General features: G+C 46.8%; 1 long non-coding RNA gene across 1 annotated transcript in view; it reads left to right on the top strand.

Moving 5' to 3' along the window:
• The first annotated feature begins 757 nt into the window (after window positions 1-757).
• The window catches only part of LOC116152284 (uncharacterized), a 33,513-nt gene continuing 13,441 nt past the window's right edge, over window positions 758-20,829 (top strand). The window contains exons 1-2 of the long non-coding RNA XR_010380368.1: window positions 758-1,009; window positions 1,136-1,584. This is a non-coding gene — a long non-coding RNA (uncharacterized LOC116152284). The remainder of the gene's footprint in view (window positions 1,010-1,135; window positions 1,585-20,829) is intronic.

Genomic DNA, 20,829 nt, shown 5'->3' with positions numbered 1-20,829 from the left:
ATGTGCCCAGCCCTGTGCTGAGCACTTAAATTCGTTAACACCCACACACCTCATTGAAGCAGAGGATGCCCCCTTCACAGGATCGCAGGGGTTAATAACAGGCCCTAAGTCACACAGAACCTTGAGAAGAGATGCAGTCCACATCCTCCTGCCGAGGCTGCCTGCTGATTGGTGGCATCTCCTGTGGTAATTTATGGGTGCATTCTAGAGCAGGGAAGTCACCAGTGTCTGGCCCTCCAGGGCAGGCAGTGGGGCAGAGCCCAGAGCCAGGCTGGAGATCCTTTCTGCCACCACCCTGCCACGGGCCCACCGACTCTGGGCCTTGTCACCACTGCTGAGAGGACCCTGAGGAGGGACTTAGATAAGCGAATGAGTGCTTGTCTGAGCACACACATCTTTCCATCCCCTTGACCCTTAGGCCTGGTTTACCCTTACCCAGGAAAAGTTCTAGAGGGAAATCATGTTTGGTAGTTTTTCTATCAGCTTATTCTACAGTTTACAACTGGGGTGTTTTGACCCGACCTAGCTTGTTTATTTCAGTACGAGAGCTGTTGTTTCTGTCTGCCTCATGTGATTTTCACCGAGGGGTCTGCTTTCCCCACTGGCCACTTCTGCCCAGGCAGCTTTGCCCGCAATGTTCCATGTCAGGGCCCATTGGAAGAGACACCTGGCTCAGACCTCAGACAGCATCCCGTCCAGCCCTTGTGTTTGCAGACAGGGAGTCCTGGGCTTGGAGCTGTAGAAAGGCCTGAGCACCTGTGGCAGGGCCGGGTTCCCCGTGAGTCCAGTGGAGGCTCCAAGGCCCATGTCTGCCTGCACCCAAGGTTGTTCAGGAGCCAAGGAAAGGCAGTGACTGCAGGCTTGAGAGCCATCACCGTTTCTGTGGTGGAACAGAGGAGAAGCAGTACTGTCACGGCAGGCCTGGGCTTCCAGAGACTCCCGTCCAGTGGTCACTCCACCTTCAAAGGTGCTTCAAACTCCCAGATGGATGGAGGCCCCGACTCCTCAGGTATCCAAGTCCCCCACTGGCCTTGGGTGGGAGGAGGCCTTGTTCACAGCTGAGTGGCCCACAGGGAACCCCTCTGGGCCTCTCTAGGACTCAGTTCCTCACCTGTAAACAGGACTCTACTTGCAGGATCCTATTCTTGCTCCCACCTGACTAGTGAGGAGATGAGGCTCAGAGAGGCCAAGCAACAGTGTGGATCTGGGATCGGAACCCACATCTTCCGTGGAAGCAGTTCTGGACAACCACGCCACACGTGTTTTTAAGCTCTTGGGCCACCGGGCCCTGCCAATAAACACACATGATAAAGTCGATTGGGCGAACCCTGTTAATTGTGAGCTCTATGAGGACTGATAAAGTTCCTCTGAGAAAGACCCTGCTGCTGTCTTTGCCAGTGTTGGAGATCTTTCCTTCTCCCTTCACAGTGTGTGCAACATACACTCAGTTATTCATTCAACAAAAATACCTTCAGCATCTACACCGCACATTGTGATACTTGAAATGCAGCTGCCAACGAAGCAGATGGTCCCTGTGGATGTGGAGGTTGGAGTTTCATAGGGGACACAGTTGGTGAACAGCAGGTACAGTATGGTGTGCTGGTGGTGGGCAGTGGGTGGGGGGCTGGTGAGAAACACACACCCAGAGAGAGAGAGGGACAAACTCACAGAGACCTGGGGAAATGGTGTGAGGTTCACACAAAGCAAGAGCGTCAGAGACCAAGAGAAAGAGACTGACACACAGAAACAGAAACAAGGGGAGACAGAAACACAATGAGCAAGACACACACACACACAGATACACACAACCAGACGAGATACCACTCAGAGAGAAATACAGAGGCAGAGACCAAGAGGGAGCCAGACAGAGCCAGCATCATTTCTTAAAGTGGCAGAAGACAGGTCAGCCTAGAGTTTCAAATTAGAAGCTTCCAAGTCGGAGGACAGGGGTTCAAATCTGACTTTTGTCACGTGGTTATGTGGCTTTGAACCAGTCTCTTCACCTCAGCATCAGTGCCTTCAAATGTAAAATGCAGACCATAATGCTAGTTTTGAGAGCTTATGTAGAAGCCCAGCTTATGAGAAGGCCCTGAAACAGAGAAGGCAGCTGCTTGAGGCCCGGGGGAGGCTGGGCCTGGCACAGCAGCCTCTAGAATGAGAACCCTAGTCTCCCATAGTGACAGAGCAGAGAGCATCCTGACCGCATGCAGGTCACCACAAGCCGGGAGTGTGAGCAGAGAGAAGACACACCAGGAAGGAAATGTGCTCTCCGCCAGGGTCTTGTCTGGGCTGGGGCTATGCCCAGGTCTTAACTTCTGAAGGAGGTCCCTCAGGGAAGCAGTGCAGACGGGGCCTGTTTCACCCGGAAGCCACGTGGCTTCTTTCTATTTCCCACAACTGTGTTTCAGTCGTTTTTGTTTCCTCCTTTCCTCTGGGCGAGGATGGGGGCTTGTGTCATGAGTTTACTTCCTGCTGCAGGAGTGGAACATCTTCCTGGCTTCAACCTCAGTGACTCCAGAGAATGTAGGGCTTAGTAGGCACTTGTGCAACGCTATTCCTGAGGAATTTCAAACACAGTCTCATTTGTTGCTCAAAAAAGCCCAATGAGGTAGCCAAGGCAGGTGTTATTTGGGGCAGTATGTTGCTACCTATTGTATACAGTGCAGTGTGTGGTGCGTGCAAATACGGCATGGTCCCCTCACAGAGTGGGTAATGTGCTAGTGGTAGCCGTCATTACTTACATCATTCCGTTTGTACAGTGGGGAAAACCGAGGCTAGAAACAGGTGAAGCAACGCACTCAAGTTCCGAGAGTCAGTAAAAGCTTGGATTTTATCACCCAGGGTTGTTTTGGGCTTCATGTGACAGCAAAATGACAACAGTCATTTAACCGAAGAGTGTACTTTTTTGCCCACGTAACCACAAGCCGGAGGTAGACATGCCAGGGCTGGCACAGCAGTTCCATGATGTCATTGGGATCCGAGGCCCTTCTGTCCTTTCTGCTCCTCCATCCTTAGCATGTTGCATAATAGAGACTGCCCAGCTGTTTTCACATCTGCAAAAGGTGTGAAAAACGAAAGGGAGATAGCAGGAGCAGTGCCTGTAAGAGCAATTTAAAACTTTTCCAGAAATCCCTAATAGAATTCCTTGCAGGTCCCCCAGCTGCAAGGGAGCCAGGAGAGGTGAATACCTTTAACTGGGCACATTGTTGCTCCAAACAAACTCAGGGTTCCAGCTGGGAGAAAGAAGGGGAGGATAGACATGGGCTACAGTCAAAGGTCCTTTTAGCCTCCTGACTGAGTTCCACGCAGCTCCCTCTCTACCAGGCGGCTTGGACTTTGCCCTCTTGGATCCAAAGTCCACATCCTTTTGGTCCATAGTCTAGCATCTGCTCCTGCAGTTATTTTGGCTGGACATGGACCATATGCAGGGCCCCTTGTCAATGAGGGCTAATGATGCTCCCTGCGAGCTTGGCATCTGCTGAGGGGTTACTGAGTGAGGGCTCTGGGACAGACCTGGGTGGAAAAGGCTTCCTCTCAAAGCCTCACACAGCCACCTTCCTTGCAGTGTTGGCATCAAGGATGGACATCCCTCTTGCAGGATGAATGAGACATTCTAAACAATGGAGACCTTTAGGAGCCTGTCGCTGAGGCTTTAGGGACAGCTCATTTATCAGCCATGGATGTTTTCCTGAAGCACTGATTGAGGAGGCCTGTCAGCAGCAAGATCTATGACCTTTATCTCAAGAATGACCTGTGTGTGCAGCACCATAAATCTTTCTGAGCCGCCAACTGGGAGGTGGAGGTGGGTGAGATTTGGCACTGGCTGCTTAGAGGCATTTTCCCTGACTCCCTCATCATCCTGTCCTCCAGGACATCCTCACATTTAATGGTGGGCCATTGAGTGGCAGCAGAGCTGTGCTGAGATGAAGGAGGCCATCTACCAAGGAGCTGGCCTAGGTCTGCTCTCACCAAGTGTGGGTCCTACTCCAGCCCGGGCCATGGAACGAGAGGGGGTCATATCTGAGCTGGAGAGTTTCAGGCCTTCCTTGAACCCAGTGGAGGGTATGTGGCAGCATGCAGAGGGCCGCAGGAGAACCAGAGGATCTTGTCACAAAGTAGAGGTTGACAATATAGCATTGTGGTTAAGGGCTCAGTCTCTGAGTTGGACAGTGTGGATTTAAACCCATGCCCACCAGTTATTAGCAGGGGGACCTTGGCAATAAAACCAGGCCCTCCCCCAGGCCCTGTGAGGATGAGGACAAGAACAGACAGGTCAGCACAGGCATTGCTTTCCAGTCAGAAGGGAGCCCGTACTCTTGGGAGCGAATGGTCCCCTTGGGGGCCTTCCTCTGGTTCTGGGCCTCATCTTCTCCTTTAGGCTGCAGCCTGGATCTTAGGGGAGGGGGCTTGAGGGGAAAGGCTGATGCTACAGAGGGCATTCCAAATGTATTTTTCAGTCACAGATCCATCATTTTAATGTACCCCGGTCTCCTATTTGAATGATTAACCAGGAATGGTCTGTCCCAGTGCCTGTGACTTCTGCAGAGCTCTGATAAGGCAGCCCATAAAACTCTCTCCGGCAGCCAGAGGAGCTTTATGTATGTCTCTGAAAGGGTGGTTTGATTTCTAGCAGCTTCTAGTAGAATTTTATTTTCTGGATGTGGGAGAATGCTAGGCACCAGGATCCTGTGAATTTGGGAGGGCTGGCCCTGGATGGACTCGGGAGGCCCAGGTAGAGACAGTGGGATGTGTGAGAGAACTGGGCTTTGCTGTGGTGCTGACTGCACAACTCAGGGCTGCCAAAATGGCTCCAGACTCCGGTGTGACCTCAGTGGAGCCCTCCCACTGTTGGCCAGGGGGCTCCTGTGCCCTCCTAAGCCCCGTGTAGGAGTTTCTCTTCCTGAGACAATTCCTGAATGCAGTTAATCGCTGCGTTCCCTGGGCTGCTTCTGTATTTTGTATGTATGCTGTGCATGTTTTTTCATTAAATACATGTTTATGGAGCTCTTCCTGGATGTCAGGCTCTACACCAGCTATAGAGATATGGCGTAAAGGAGAAGGTCCCTGTCCTCGTGGGGTGCATGTCGAGTCATGCAGACAAAGTACTAAAGAAGGAGTGACAGTAAGTGTGGTAAGCATGAGGATGGGGTGAGTAAAGGGGCTTGTGGATGCACACAGAGAGTCAGGGCAAGCGTCCTGGGGGAAGTGATGGTAAATGAACGTTTTGCTTTGAATAGGTGATGGATGAGAGCCAGGTGAAAGGATGGTTGGAGGTGTGGGGAGAGAGGAAGAAGGAATAGCAAGTGCAGAGGCCCAGAGGCTAGAGAGATGGCCTTTTTGAGAAAGCACAAGTCGCTCAGTATGGCTGGATCATAGAGTGTAGGGGGCACGTACAGCCAGATGAGAGGTGGAAAACAGAGGTGGGTAGGAGCCATGCCACAAGAGGACTGGAAACCATGGGGAGGAGGTAATTCTATTTCTTGAGGTCAGTGGTAAAACACTGGAAGTGCCTAGGATTGGGTTCCCCCCAAAACATACTCTGAGATGCCGAGATGTCCATGCAGGATGTTATTGGCGAGTGCTCTTAGTAAAACCCCCCAGGAAGGAGAGGGGGAGCAGGAAGAGGCAGAGGGAGAAGTTGAACTCTAGTGCACTTGCAACAGAGGCCACAGCCTATCAGCTGATGAAATGAGGTACTGAAAACTTGCTACAAGTTGGATGAACCTCGAAAACATTACGCAAAGTGAAAGAAGCCAGACATAAAAGGCCATCAATTGTATGGTTTCATTTATATGAAATATCCAGATTAGGCAGTTCTATAGTGACAGAAAGTAGATTAGTTGTTGCTAGGGGCTGGGGGACAGGGGAACGGGGGTGACTGCCAATGGGCACGAGGTATCTGGAGTATTTTGGGGGATGCTGAAATGTTCTGGAGTTAGATAGTGATGATGGTTATACAACTTTGTGAATAAATTAAATTGAATTGTACTTTAAAAGGGCAAATCTGTATGAAGTGTGAACTATAACTCCTTGGTAAAGGTCATTTTGTATGCATACCACCCACTTCCTGCCCTGCAGGTCATATAACCTTGGGTGAGGCAGCTCCCTTGGGCAGACAGCCGTATCTGGGGAGGGGCTCGGCTGTGAGCCGCTAGCAGAAGATTCTCTGGGAGGCTGGGGGAGCATGTGCCTCCAGGGAGCTGTTTGGTGCACCACTGCGTCCACTACAAGAGGCTTTAAGGGTGGAAGACCCTTACGTCTTCCTTTAAGGGTGGAGGCTTTAAGAATTTCACCTCAGAGTGTGACCTTCATGACAACCCTAAGAGGCGGGCATTATTATCCCCCCTCCAGTTCAGCTGAGTGAGCTGAAGCTCAAAGAGGTTAAACTGCTTGCTTGCACGGGGTCTCCAGACCTGAGGAAATTTGAATTGGAAGGTGACTTCACGTCTCTCTGAGGCGAAAGACCATGTTCTTTGCTACGATTGTGTGCTATGTTGTGCTCACTCATTTACATATTTGTCTCTCCTGAAAAATTAATTAGTTTGAAAGCAGGGACCAGTTCTGAATGCATCCTTAGCACCTGGTACAGTGCATAAAGAAGGTGCCCAAAAGTGTTTGTGAAACTGAAGTAAGTTTTTTTCCTTCTCAGCTACTTAAAGATGCCATGCCTCATTTAATGTTCAGCGAGGGCAGTTTTCTCCAGGTTACAGGAAAAAATGAATGGCGTGAACAGAATTTCTTTATTGTTAATCCTATTCCTTGCATGCAAATTTCTGCTTATACTTTGACAACTTGTTTGTACCAAAATCTAGTGTCAGAAGTCATCTTATTTATCAAAAAACCATAGGCTTAGCTTCATCAATATTTCAGTTTCCTGTTGGGTGCTCCCACACTAAACACATTCCCTTGAAGACATGGGGAAATTTATGGATTTCAATAAATTGAAGGCTGGGCTGATGGAGATGCAATTTGATTGCTGTTTTCCCCTAGGCTTCCCCGTGAAGCTGCTTCCTTGAGGCTGATGGAGGATCAGGAACATTATCCTCGACATGTGTGCTACCTACTCCTGCCATCAGGCCCGCTGTTTCCAAGGCCCCAAGTTGCTGCCTCTTGGATACACCCTGGTTAGCAATGGCTGGGTGTCAGCAGGTGCATCTGGGTTGCCTTTGGTAGATTTTTCTCCCTATGGGGGAGACTGGGAGCACGAGCCCACGTAGGGGGAGGTTAGCTGGGAGACCGTACGAGTACCCAGAAAGGCACTTTTCAGACTAGGTGACTGTGGGGTGTTTCCAGAACCCAGGAAGGACCCACACTCTGCTTACTTTACTCTGAAGTTTCAGCCTTCGAGCTCAAAGAGATCTTGATGCTGTTAAAGTGGTAACACCTCTGCCTGTCACAGTTAATGACTCCTATCTGAGCATGAATGCCTAAGCACATTTTCAAAGGGGAGGGAAGCAAAGGGCACTGGAGATGTGAGTGGAGGCCAGGAAGACCGGGAGGGGAAAACAGGGCAGGATAACGCAGCAGCGAAGTGCGTGGCTCCGGGGACACGCTGTCTGGCCTGACTGCTTACAGGCTGTGTGACCTTGGGCACTCTCTCCCTAAGGCTGTTACTTCATCTTTGCAATGGGAGGAATAATTGTCAACTCAGAGAGTTATTGGAAGGGTTAAATGAGATAGTGCCTATGTGTTGGGTATAAATGAGAAGACAGCCACGTGAGCAGAGAAAATGCAGTCTGGGGTTCTCTCACAGCCTCTGATTTTCCTCACAAGTCACTCACTTGCTGGCTAGTGGGAGGAAAGACCCTTCCATTTTCAGTCCAATCTGGTAAATGTAGTCTTATTCAGAAATTTTAACCATCTCTTCAGGTAGTTTTCAGCCTGTCAGGTTTGTCTGGTTCCCTTTTCTCTTACCCAGAATGGCATCTAAGAATGCGCGAGGTTGGATTCTGAGGACAGTGGAGAATTGGTCCTTGTCTAGTCAGGGTTCGGCTACAGAGAGGAATGTATAGCAGGATATTTAATGGCCTATGAAACTGTGGGGAGAGGTAAAAAAAAACACTCCAGGCTGCTGTGGCTCTCAAAGCTAGGCTGCAGAGCTCGGCTGCCTCTCTCCACGGTGGGAAGTGGCAGCATCCAAGACAGCTCCTAGCCACGTGCCTGCCACCTCTGCCACATCCACACCAGGGACATGGCACCCACGTCTGTCCCCAGATCCTTAGATCCCAGTCTCTGTTTTACTTCAGTGCATCTCCATGAGCAGAACCTAAATCACATCCAGAAACCCTAGCTACAAACAAGTCTGGGAAATGTAGGCGGGTTTTTTTTTTTTCTTTCTTTCTAGCCCCTGCACAGTAGAAGGGGATGAGAATGCCTATTGAGTTATCAGTCCTCATGATCTGCCCCATTCCTTCCGTCCTGCTACTCAACATGCATCCAGACCCTTCTTCCCATCTGACTAAACAATCACAGCAACAGCTTGCTCTTTTCTAACCTAATGCAACTGTTCTCTGCAAAAATTGAAATGTGCTTATCCTTTTTCCCCTGAGGGGAAGCTCCAGATTTCATCAATCCCTGCATCTCTAAGTGATACTCTTCTTCTAGTTCAGTGACAATTCTGCCTCCATAGCATATAGCCTGAAGCCTAAATATATAGTTAAGAGCCACAATATATTCTAGAGCCTTTATAAAGTAGGAAAAAGGAGAGAAAAAGGATAATTGGGGCATATGTGCTTGCATGCATGAATATATGTATGTATGTATGTAGTGCATGTTATGTAACATGCATATATAAACACACATATATCAGTTTTTGCTGCATAACAAAGCACTTCAAAACTGAGTGGCTTAGAACAATCATTATCATTTCTCACCATTCTGTGGATCAGTTGGGCAGTTCTCTGGTCTGTTGTGGTCTGGCTGGTCTCTGCTGGAATTGCTGATGCACCTCTGGTCAGCTGACAAATCAGCTCGTGGCTCAATGATCTCAGATGGCCCCACTCAAATATCTGGGGGCTGGCAGGTTGTTGGGGTGGGCAGGTGTGCACGTATCTCATTTTCCAAGAGGCAACCTCAGCCTTGTTCACACTGTAGCCTCAGAGTTTCAGGCACAGCATGAGATCAAGCCCCAAGTGGCAAACACTTCTCTCACATTTGCTCATGTCCCACTAGCCAAAGCAAGCCCCAGGGCCAACCCCGACACAGGGGTGGTGAACCTTTTGCTTGGCTGCTTTTGTCATTTCCCACAGTATATCTGTACACCAAGGCAAATCACATGCACACCATAAAACAAATCTCAATAAATTTAAAAGGATTAAAATCATACAGAGTTCATTCTCTGCCCAAGGCAGACATCACTAATCAATTATAATACCATATATTATAATACTAATTCCCTGCAAGGCAAGGCACCAGACAGCCTCTTGCTAATCAGTGGGAGTTGGCACCAGAGATGAACCTGATTTGTCATCTCAGTTTTAAGCACTTGTCCTTGTGCTCCTTTCCCTAGGGCAACCCTAATATTTTGTTCTGATGGTCCACATATGGGGGCAGGGGTAGAGAATCATGTCTTAGAGATATGTTACAATGGTCAAAAGTGCCTGAAATTGACTATATAAAATAGTGAAACAAGACATGACTCTTTTTTCCCCTGAAATACTATACAATTTCTAATTTTTCTCAGGTTGGCAGAATTTTTAACTGTTAACATAAACAGTGTTATGTGGAGACTTAACATTGAGCTGACAATGATCTCCCCAAAACATTTTTTCCCTAAACAATTCTTTTCCACCCTTATTCTCATATCTTAGAGAGATCCTAGAAGCTTTTCCCTTTGTATGTAAAGAGAATCTCAAAGATTTAAAGTCAGTTCTGTCCTATAACTTAAGAAAATACCGTACTTGCACACCAGAGGCCCCTCTTTGATTTAGAAATACAAATAAGTTTAACAGCTACCAGCTCCTGAATTTCTTCTGTGTGCCAGCCACTCCTTTGAATGATTTATCTACATCAGCTCATTTACTCCTCACAGCAGTCCCGACAGCCTTGTATTTGCATCCGCATTCTACTGATAATGAAATGGCTCAGGGTCTTCAAGTAATTTGTCCCAAATTGCACAGCTAGGACATGGCAGAGTTAGGATTCGAATCTGGCATCAAGGCCTTAACTAATACTTTTCCTGGCCTCTCTCTTAGGGGGTGTGATTCTCTTGGTTTGGGGGCTTATTGGCCCCTCTGCCTTTCTTCTTGCTTTCTGCCCTCTTTTGCTTGAACTAAGTCGAACACTTTTCAGTCTCTCCCCCTCTGTCCTTCCCGCCCTCCCTCTCTCCCTCAGGCCTCCCTCCTTCCCTTTTCTGTTAAGCTTGACATTCTTAGATAGGCAAATGGCCTTTCTTCCCAGAGACCCAGCTTCTAGTGCAGGAGTCCCAGCACAGACAAAATGGCCCAGGAGCCAAGTAAGCAATGTCATCAGGTCCTTCTTGGGGAGCAGAACTTGAGAGAGGTAGGAGGAAACTCAGTGGGGCAGGGGAGGAGGCAGGAGTGGCAATGTGCCTCTTTCTGTTCACCTCGCAGACTCCAGGCCTGAGACCTAGAGACTTAGTCATTGTGTATTCAGTCCTGAGCCCTCCCTGGAGCACCGCTGTGTGCTAAGCCGTGCGCAGGACTCTGGACCCACCAGGATGACTGATCCCTGCTCTAGGCGGTCACATTCAGAGGAGGGAGGACGGGCACACATGGGAGACTGCCCCCCTGGAGAGGTGCGTGTGGGGCGGGAAGGGCAGGCAGGGGCCACAGGAGGAGAGAGCCTTTCCTTGGGGCCTGGTCCTGCGGGCACCAGGCCACACTGCAGCTTCCAGCCCTGCTCTGCGTCTTTTCTCTCTGCTCTCTGTTTGGCTGGTTCTGAAGACCAACTGGCCTCTGCTTTGAGGCTCAGGTGAACCATTAAATATCATGGAATAAGTAAATCCCTGGTGCTACTCACTGCTTGGAAAGAAACTGCCCCATCCCAAACCAAATCCTGTAGGCCAGGCAGTCTGCTTAAGACTTCCAGTTTAGGCCCACACTGAACACTCCTATTTGTTTTCTCTGCCTATACTGTCTTAATAGGAATGTAAATGTTTCACTGAGGGCCTGGCCTGTGGGTGTCAGTAGATGCACTTTGTTTTCAACTGCTTTGGAGGAGGAGGAGTCACCTTTTGGTGCTTTCACAGTGACTGCTATATGTCCCTGGGTTTTAAGTCAGACTCTCTCAAACGTACCCCTAAATATAAGTTAAAATACCTCCAGCCTTTTTGGTGTGCTGTGCTCAGACAGAAACTGAGTTGTCCGTATGTCCATCCTTAAAGACATTCTCTGCCCAGTCTCTCCCACTCTAGCCTTTGGAGGAGCCTTGCATGTGGTCTGCTTGCCACACTGGCTCCAGCTGAACTGGATTCTGCAGGCACCTGTGGGCTGCCTCGCCCCTTCTCCTGCAACCTCCATCTGCTGCCTTTCTCTGCCCTCAGCCCACTGGGTTCCAGACACAGATCTGCCTCTGGGCTCACTCCATGTACAGACCCCAAATCAAATGGGAGAGCTTCAGCCCACTGAACTGGACCCAACTGGAGAGGACAGGGCTGTGGCTGGTGGTTCTGATTTCCTTGAAGCCTGATACAGCTTGGTTTTGACAACTTGGTATTGGCCAAGCTTTCTCTTCTGTTGTACGCTCGGCATGTGATATTAGACTTACTTGGTCCTGTGTTACCCCTTGGAGAAAACTGACGGCAGGACCAAGTGGTGTGGGCACCTGCAATCCCCCAGCCTCCACCTCCCGTATAAGCCCTGCGCTGACAGTTCCAGCACCGTTTTTGCAGAAGTGCTGTCTTGGAATGGCAGGAGAGAGGCAGAGCACTCCCGAGGTCTCAGCATAATTTGGTTTTATTACAAGGGTTTCCACTTTGATGGCAACATTATTCTTTTCATGGAAGAAATTATCTTCAAATTATTTAATCTTACTCTTTCATCTCTGGGGCTCCTTTGAGGGTATATTGCTGCAGTCTTTACAGATTGCTGGAAAATAGCGGACTTGTCTCTTGTTTTACTCATTCTCACTGGCCTGCATTTGGAGGGGGAGAAGGATCTTGTTATCACAGAGACATGGGTTCCCTGAAATAATCCTGACATATCTCTGCTTTCTGGAGCAGAACCATTCAGGTTCTTTGATCACTTCAAAGGGAAGTGATTAGCCTGTAAAGAGTTGAGGCTTCCTGTCAAGGAAAGTTCTAAAGGAGACAGACTCAGCTATCTTTCTTGGGTGGCGGGTGTTACCATGAATGGCATATCCTAGGCAGAATATTCATTTTATTAAAAACAATTTTTTTTTTTGGTCAGGAATGTAGTAAGCATTAAGAAGTAGAAGCATTTGTTGTTGATAATAATGAAGCAGCTGGATAAGCTGGCTCGGTGAAGCCTGGGGAGGAACCTGGAGCCAGGAGTGAGAGAAGGCCCCTCAGGGGTGAATGCTGTGACTCAGCCTGGCCTCACCAGCACAGGCAGCACCGTGGTCCACAGATCCTGGTCCAGCAGCTGCCCCAGAGGAAGATACAAGGGGAGGATTTCAAGTGGACCTGAGACCAAGGGTGGCTTCTCCAGCCAGTGTCAGGAGCTAAGCTGGCCCAGCCCACTGTGGCCTCCAGAGGGCAGCACTTTGTGGGCTATTGTGCCCTCTGTTTGGGTGAGTATCAGGTGGACTAAGGACAGAACTGAGACAGCAGCTGGGGATTAATCGGGGAAATCTAGGAGAGGGGGCCAGGTCAGCACACAGACACAGAGAGATAGGAACACAAGGGCTAGGTGGCTGCCCCTGGCTTAGGCCCTCAAAGTAGTTCTTGAATGCCTGGGTCTGGATCATCTTTCCCAGCCTTGCTTGTCGGCCTAGCTGTGCCATCTCCCCTCACAACAGCCTTTGCTTTCTATTCTCTCGCCAGCAGGGTGGACTGCCACCTCCTGTGTGTCCCTAAGGGGCGTTATGCAGACACCCATGCCTGGAATTGCAGTCATCTACTTACGCCGGCGTGTTCATGTTTGAGGGCAGAGCCTAGCAATGTGTCTGGCCCAGACTATGGTCTCAATAAATGAATGGTAAAATGTCACTGGCATGCTTTACGTAGGAAGGCACAAGGGAGGGTGTGAATTGATGGAGCATGCTCTGAATCAGGGTTCATTTCTTCCTAGAGCACTGCTCACTGGCTGTGTAGCCTTGGGTAAGTCTCTTTGCCTCTCTGAGTCTCCATTTTCACTCCAGTTGCATACAAAGGGTGAGAGCAGAGGGCTTCGGTGAGGCTCCAATGGGCTTATGGTTGTGCTGGTCAGGTGGAGGGTTTGTGTTTCGCCCTGCTCTCCTGCTTGCGGACGCGTGCACACCCCCACCCAGAAAGACTTCTTGGCAGCGCTAACATGATCAGTGTCATACTCTCCAGATGGATGAGCCCCTTCCGGGGGTAGAAGGTGGGATGACAACTGACACAGCTGCTATGTGTGAGGCTTTACCTGCGTTGTCCCATCCAGGGCTTGCAACAACCCCCACCCAGTGAGTACTATTATTGTTAATCCCATTTTGCAGTACTATTGTGAGTACTATTGTGAGTACTATTTTGTTAATCCCCATCTGGGAAAACTGGCCTCAGAAAAGGGAAGTGATTTTCTCATGTTTCCCAATATTAGAATCCCAGTGGTCTGACTCCAGGGCCATGCTCTTAACCACCACACTCCACTGCCTCTCTGTGCCTTGGAGGAAACTGAGGGCAGTGGGACAATGTCAAGTTAGAACTCCTGCCAAAGGCCCAGGGAGGTCATGGTATCATCCTGGAGACAGTGGGGAGGGGGCAGGGTGAGGCGTCTGCCTTAGCTCTGGATTCCGCTGGATTCCAGGGCCGTCCTTTCTGAGAGCCGCACTCCAATGGCCTCGGACTGCCCAGAGCCCAGGCCCTCGGCTTTCAGCTCTGAGGTTGTCTCTCCTTGTTTCAGCCCAGCAGGCAACAGGGTGCTTGCTGTCTGGCAGAGGATGGAGTGAGGACTATCATTCTCATTCTCATTGCAGAAGAGGACACTGCCAGCTTTTCCACTGTTCCCCTGGTCCTGGTTGATTTACGCAAAATTACCTTGAGGGGTGGCCCAAGGTGCCCAGTGGGAGGTTTAGCAAAGTGGTTAAGGGCGGTTCATAAGTCAGACAGACCTGGGGTTTGAGTCCTAGTTAAGTCACTTACAAGCTGCTTAACCTTTCCGAGTCTCAGACCCATTATCTATATAAGTGGGATAACACCATCTGAAATGTGGGTCTGACTCCCACTGGATGTTCTATAAACTGGAGCTATTATTATCGTTAGTAGCATTATGATGGACCCACCCTGGGGCCTGGGGTGAGTGTGGGGGGCGATTGAAAAGGGAGCCGCTCTGTGACGGGGCGCTTGTGTAGGGCTCTGGGCTGATCTGAAAGTGGGGAGCGCCCTGGCCCCAGGTCGTTGGTTCTGCCAAGCGTAGTGCCTCCCTGGGTGGAGTCATCATCCCCTCCCCTCTTCCTGGAGTCAGACATTTAATAAGGGCAAATGTGTCTATTGATCCTCCCTAGAAAAGTTGAGATGAGATAAAGGATGGTGTTTAGAAATGACTGGGTATACATTTCTAATAATATCAGGATTTTTCTTAAATTAGAAAGCATTCATTTGGAGTTTGGGCTGAGTTTGGGCTCCATTTCTCTGCCTCTTAATATCTTACATTTCTCTATTTTTTGAAGCATATTGGAGACAGACTTCTTTACCCCTTGTCGGCTTTGCATTTGTTTTCCTCTCAGGAGTGCCTCCTCCCTGCTCCAGGGAGCTTTGTTTGGGGACAGACACTTAGCTGGCAGTGGGGAGGGGGCCCACATGAAAGAGAAAGCTCAGGGAGTAGGTACCCGGACTATGCTTGGCTTTCTCCAAACGTGGGGGAGTGGAGTTTGGAGAGGCTGAGACTCCCATTTCATCGAGCCTGGAGCTGCTGCGAGGTCCAGGTGGGAAGGGATCAGGCTCCAGATCTTTCTAGTCTTACTTGTTGCCCCCGTCTCTCGTGCTGTGGGTCTTACTGTGAGGAGTGGGGTGTGGTGTGTGCGGAGGTGCACAGAAAGCCGGTATGGGGCTTTAGGAAGTTTGTTCTGGTTGTGTGTATGGGGTCTCCCACTCAGCATACGGGGCTGCCTGGCTGGGGGCTGCCTGGCTGGGAGCCGTGTTTCCATGGGAATCCGAGGGCTAGTGGGTCTGGACCAGGTGCTGAGAATCGTGGGAATCTTTTACCTGGAAAAGGACAAAAGAAACTTCCACTGGGCTTCTCGCTTCTCAGAGGATGCCTCCCCATCTCTGGCCTAGGAGGGCTTCAGACAAAGGGGGCTGGCCCATGTACACCAGGGAGAGAGCTGCTAAGCGTGGAAGATGAGACCCAGGTATTCCCCACCACTGCCTGGGGAAGGCAGCTAATTTTGTAGATAAGGAAACTGAAGCCTATGCAAGCCATTTTGCTTTGGTGTGACCCAGTTTCATCATCTGTAAAAGGGGATCATCTCCCCATAAAATAGCATCTTCATTGCAGAGCCTCCGTTATGAAGGTGCAGGACATGTAACTGGCCCTGCAAAGTGACTGGCTTGTAGTAAGTGCTCAGCAAATTGAATTTTCCTTCTCTGTGCCTGACACTCCCATGTTCTGCTAGATTTCTCTTACTGAGCTCAGGTGAGTTTTCTTGAGGGATTTCCAGTATAGTGTGTGTGTGTGTGTGTGTAATGAAGAGCTTTAATACTGGAACCACAAAACTTGAATTTGAATCCTTGCCGTATTATTATTATTATTGAGAAAAATATCCCCCAAACTTGGGCAAGTCACAGAACTTCTTGGGAACACAGCTTCCTCATCTCTGTTCATGGACTTGCAGGGCTGGTATAAAGCTTGAGCAGAATCATGTATGATAAAGAGCTTCAAAAAGTACAAAATCCCTGGCAAGTGGCAGGCACCATCCTTTCCTCTTATCTCTGTTGTCTCTTGCATGCCCTGAAGTGCATTTTCCTGTGAGAGAAATGAGGTCTTAGGGACTGAGCAATGAGAGTGAGTTGAAGTTTGATCTGGTCCTCCGAGTGAGTCTTAGAGTACGCCAATGCTGTGAGCTGCTCTAATTGATTCCCACCTGCAGGTTTTCTTCCCCTTTCTCTTCCCTCTCCCTTGATTTGTGTGAAAGCTGGGTCTTCTTTCCTATATTTTAATTCCATTAATGATCTGTCTAACCAAAAGTGAACAGCTTCTGAATTGGCTAGAAGTATTTCCAGACTTATCGGGCAAGAATATTACAATCTGATCCTGATTCATAAGAGCCAGGGGTTGAATTCCATTACAGAGGAAACAAGTGTCTGGTTTGTTTTCAGGAAAAGGGGGCAATTTAATCTGATGCATGTGATGAGGTTTTTTTTTTTTTTTAAATGGCCACAGTAATTACATCTTTCTCATGTATGGTTAATCACATCTTTTAATATTTTTCCTCTATTGGTTTTCATTCTTTTATCTTCCAGGCATCCTTGGTAAATTCACCTCTTTTTTCTTATTAACATGTTCATTAATCCTCAAACATTTATTGTGCATCATTAATCAGGTTAGAGGAGTAACAAAAATTGGGTTTTGAGCAATGAAATTTACAGGCAGGTCAGAATCGTGAACTATAGAATTTCAGTCTGCTGACGGCTTCATTGCCAGCCTGGGTTTTGAGGATGAGGAAAAGGAAAATGAAGGATAATTTGAGGTTAGTTTTCTTCCTGGATGTTGGAGCTTTCAGCCTAGTCCCTGGGGGCATTGGGAGTATGCAAGGTACAATCTTGCTGGCTTCAAAACATGTTTGTCCCAAGCAATATGTTCCTGAGACTAATCATCTCAAGAGTCCATAACAAGTTAGGGTTTAGAGTTCAAAAGCAATTATTTTAAAATCTTTTTTCTCTTGTCAAATCTTCTTGAGGCTCTAATACTTAATTTCTTTCCATGTAAGATGGAAATATTAATAACATTAGTAATAATAATGAGAGTTCTCATTTATTGAATATTTACTGTGAGCCAGACACTGCTATGCACTTCACATGAGTTATCTCATTTTATCCTTGCATGAACCCAAAGAGAGAGATGCTAATTATGTCTCCTTTCAACAGGTGAGAAAACTGGGGCCCCAAGAAGGTAAGTAGCTTACATGTGGACACATAGACAGTGAGTGGCAGAGCCCGAGTGACCATCGTGTAATAGAGTAGGCACTGATTGGGCTCAGAGACTTGGATTCCAGCCTTGATTATCTCACCAATTCTGTGACCTTAGAAGTCACCAGCCTCTCAGGATTTCAGGGTTTTATTGTTGTTTGCTTGTAAATGAGAACATAGGAAAACATGGACAATATTTAAGCCTTTCTATCTCTGACACTGGAATGCTGAGATATGCTGAAAATAAGAAGGGCCACCAGAGTGGACTGAATAGAGTTATCTCCATGCAGAACACTCCAGCTGATTTTGATTTCTAGCTGTGACCCCTCTGTGCTGGTGCCTGTGATTACTTTGCAGAGAAGTCCTTGCCAGGTAATGAGCTGTTCTCAGCCATCTCACACTCCAAGCCCCTTGAACTTTGCCCTCAATTTTGCAGTTTCTACTCATGTGCCCTGAAGTCCAGACAACAGGTAAACAACCAGACCAAGAACAATAATTCTGCTTCTTGGTATTGAGGAGTGTATCAGTTTTCTGTAATTCCTTGTAGCAGAGTGAGCATACGTTACAGAGTTCAAATGTTTTGAGAATAGGCTATAAAGAATTGTTATCTGTTTAAAGAACTGGCAATTTTTCAACTTCCAGTGACTCAGTGGCTGATTGCACTCTATGTGTTGTATGCTGTCAGTGCTGGTCTCAGAGAGGTATGGGTTAGGGTAGGTGGGGGACAGGGAGGGGACTGTCCCTTAACTTCTCAAAGAGAAAAATAATTTAGTTGTTGGAGATGTGGCAGGACTTTCACAAAAACTTGAAAGAAGCTATGTAAGTTGTGGCACATAGGTCTTAGTTTACACGGTGTTATAAAATATAAAGAAAACCCATAAAAACTTTGGTACAACACAACTCAGTCATATCACCCCTACCTACCAGCTAGCACCAAGAACTTATTGACTTGTATCAACGCCAGCAAATATTAGCATCACTTGGTATCCTTGATAACTTTCCTACTTTCCTTGAGGAATTTTGTAATTTATATTCCAGTTATGGTTGATCATGGCTCTTGGTAACTACAATAGTTTGAAAAATAAGATAAAAAATTCTTCTTTTTCACTTGGATATTAATTTTTCAGTGGTCTCTATCTTTGCAGTTGTCTTTGTTTTTTGTTTGTTTCTCTTTCTTCCTCTTCTTTTTCTTCCCTTATATTTTAAAAGAGTTCTTGGAAGAGGTTACTCAGTGATCACCGTTGTCCCAGTTTAGGTGAAAAAAAAAAAAAAATTGTACCTTGGCAAGTAGGATCAGTACCTTGGACAGCACCACAAGCCATTCATACTTCCCCAGATTCTCCATTCTTTTTTTAATTTCAAAAATTTAAAACATTTTTATTGAAGTATAGTTGATTTGCAACATTATAGTAGTTTCAGGTGTACAACATAATGATTTATTTTTTAAAGATTATATTCCATTTAAAGTTATTACAAAATAATGGCTATATTTCCCTATGCTGTACAGTATATCCTTGTTAATTATTTTATACATAGTAGTTTGTACCTCTTAATCCTATACCCCTACATTGCCCCTCCCCCTTTCCTCTCCCCACTGATAACCTAGTTTGTTCTTTATATCTGTGAGTCTATTTCTGTTTTTTTTTTTAATTGTAGTATATATAGTCAGTTTACAATGTTGTGTCAATTGCTGGTGTACAGAACAGTGTTTCAGTCATATGTATACATAAACATTCCTTTTCATATTCTTTTTCATTATAGGTTACTACAAGATATTGAATATATTTCCCTGTGCTATACAGTAGAAACTTGTTTATCTATTTTATGTATAGTTGTTAGTATCTGCAAAACTCAAACTCCCAGTTTATCCCTTCCCACCCCCTTCCTCACCACCCCAGTAACCGTAAGTTTGCTTTCTATGTCTGTGAGTCTGTTTCTGTCTTGTAAATAAGTTCATTTGTCTTTTTTTAAGATTCCATGTATAAGTGATATCATATGGTATTTTTTCTTTCTCTTTCTGGCTTACTTCACTTAGAATGACAATCTCCAGGCCCATCCATGCTGCTGCAAATGGCATTATTTTATTAATTTTTATAGTTGAGTAGTATTCCATTGCATAAATATACCACAACTTCTTTATCCAGTCATCTGTTGATGGACATTTAGGTTGCTTCCATGCCTTGGCTACTGTAAATAGTGCTGCTATGAACACTGGGGTGCTGTTTCTGTTTTGTTATAAGCATTCATTTTATTTTTTGGATTTCACATGTAAGTGATAATATAGAATATTTTTATTTCTCTGTCTGACTTGTTTCACTAAGCATAATACCCTCTAGGTCCATCCATGTTCCTGCAAATGCCACAATTGCACTCTTTTTATTGCTTAGTAATATTCCATTGTGTATATACCACATCATCTTTATCATTTTATCAGTTGATGGAAAACTAGGGTGCTTTCATATTCTGGCTATTGTAAATAATGCTGCTCTGAACATTGGGGTGGAAATATCTTTTCGAATTAGTTTTTATTTTTTCGAAATTGCATACCCAGGAGTGGGATTGCTGGATCTTATGGTAGCAGTATTTTTAGTTTTTTAAGGAAACTCCATACTGATTTCCATAGTGGCTGCACCAACTTACATTTCCACCGACAAGGTAGGAGGATACCCTTTGCTACACACCCTCACCAGTATTTATTATTTGTAGACTTTTTGATAATGGCCATTCTGACTGGTGTGAAGTGATATCTCATTGTGGTTTTGATTTGCATTTCTCTAATGATTAGTGATGTTGAGTCTTTTTAATAAAAATATATTTAATGTTGTCATCTTAGGACAGGATTGAAACTTATAGAAAAAATTTAATATTCATTTAGAAGCTATGGAGCTGAAACTGGACTACTGTGTCCTCTGTTGTTCTAGGAAAGAAAATGTTTGATTCCTAGGTCCCTGACTGCCCCAGCCAAACTTTGTGGCAGAAGGTTAATTGTTGCTAGCTTTGAGCAAGGAGGGAGGATGTGACACCTGGTAAGATTGAAAAAGGAAAAAAAATCCAGAGTTGACTTTGACCAGAGGTTGTGGGGCTTGAACTGGAACTGCGTATTCCTTAGTGGAGAGCAGTAAGCAGTTTGTCTAGAGTCTTGGTCAGCCTGCCTGAGAAGGAGACACATAGGCATTTATAGGAGTCATGGGTGGGAAATCAGTGCACATTTTGTCCTCAGAGGAATAGAGTATCAAATGACATGCAAATTGGCTACCACTGTTTTGCCACCATTAGCCCATGTGGTTTGCAGAATGTCACAGAGCCAGAAGAGTATAACCTGAACATCAAGGACATCACCCAGAAGTAAGGGAGAATCCAGTGGGCTACAAAACCTTTTCCTAAGTAGCCATGATTGAAGGAGGCCCTCTGTTGTGGGGACAAAGGCTGAGATACTTTGCTACCCAGAGGAACCGGTCCTAGGATGAATGGTGAGGCAGAGAGAGGGACAGGGATGTTTTGGGAACCACTTAATGTCAGAGATTTTAATATTAATTATTTTACTGTTAAATTTTGAATAGGTAGGACATGTGAAAGATGTGATATTTTTATCATCATCATGC

The sequence above is a fragment of the Camelus dromedarius genome, chromosome 3 (assembly GCF_036321535.1).
Source record: "Camelus dromedarius isolate mCamDro1 chromosome 3, mCamDro1.pat, whole genome shotgun sequence".
NCBI lineage: Eukaryota > Metazoa > Chordata > Mammalia > Artiodactyla > Camelidae > Camelus > Camelus dromedarius.
The sequence above is the reverse complement of the archived record's forward strand: the minus strand, read 5'-3'. Positions and strand labels throughout refer to the sequence as shown.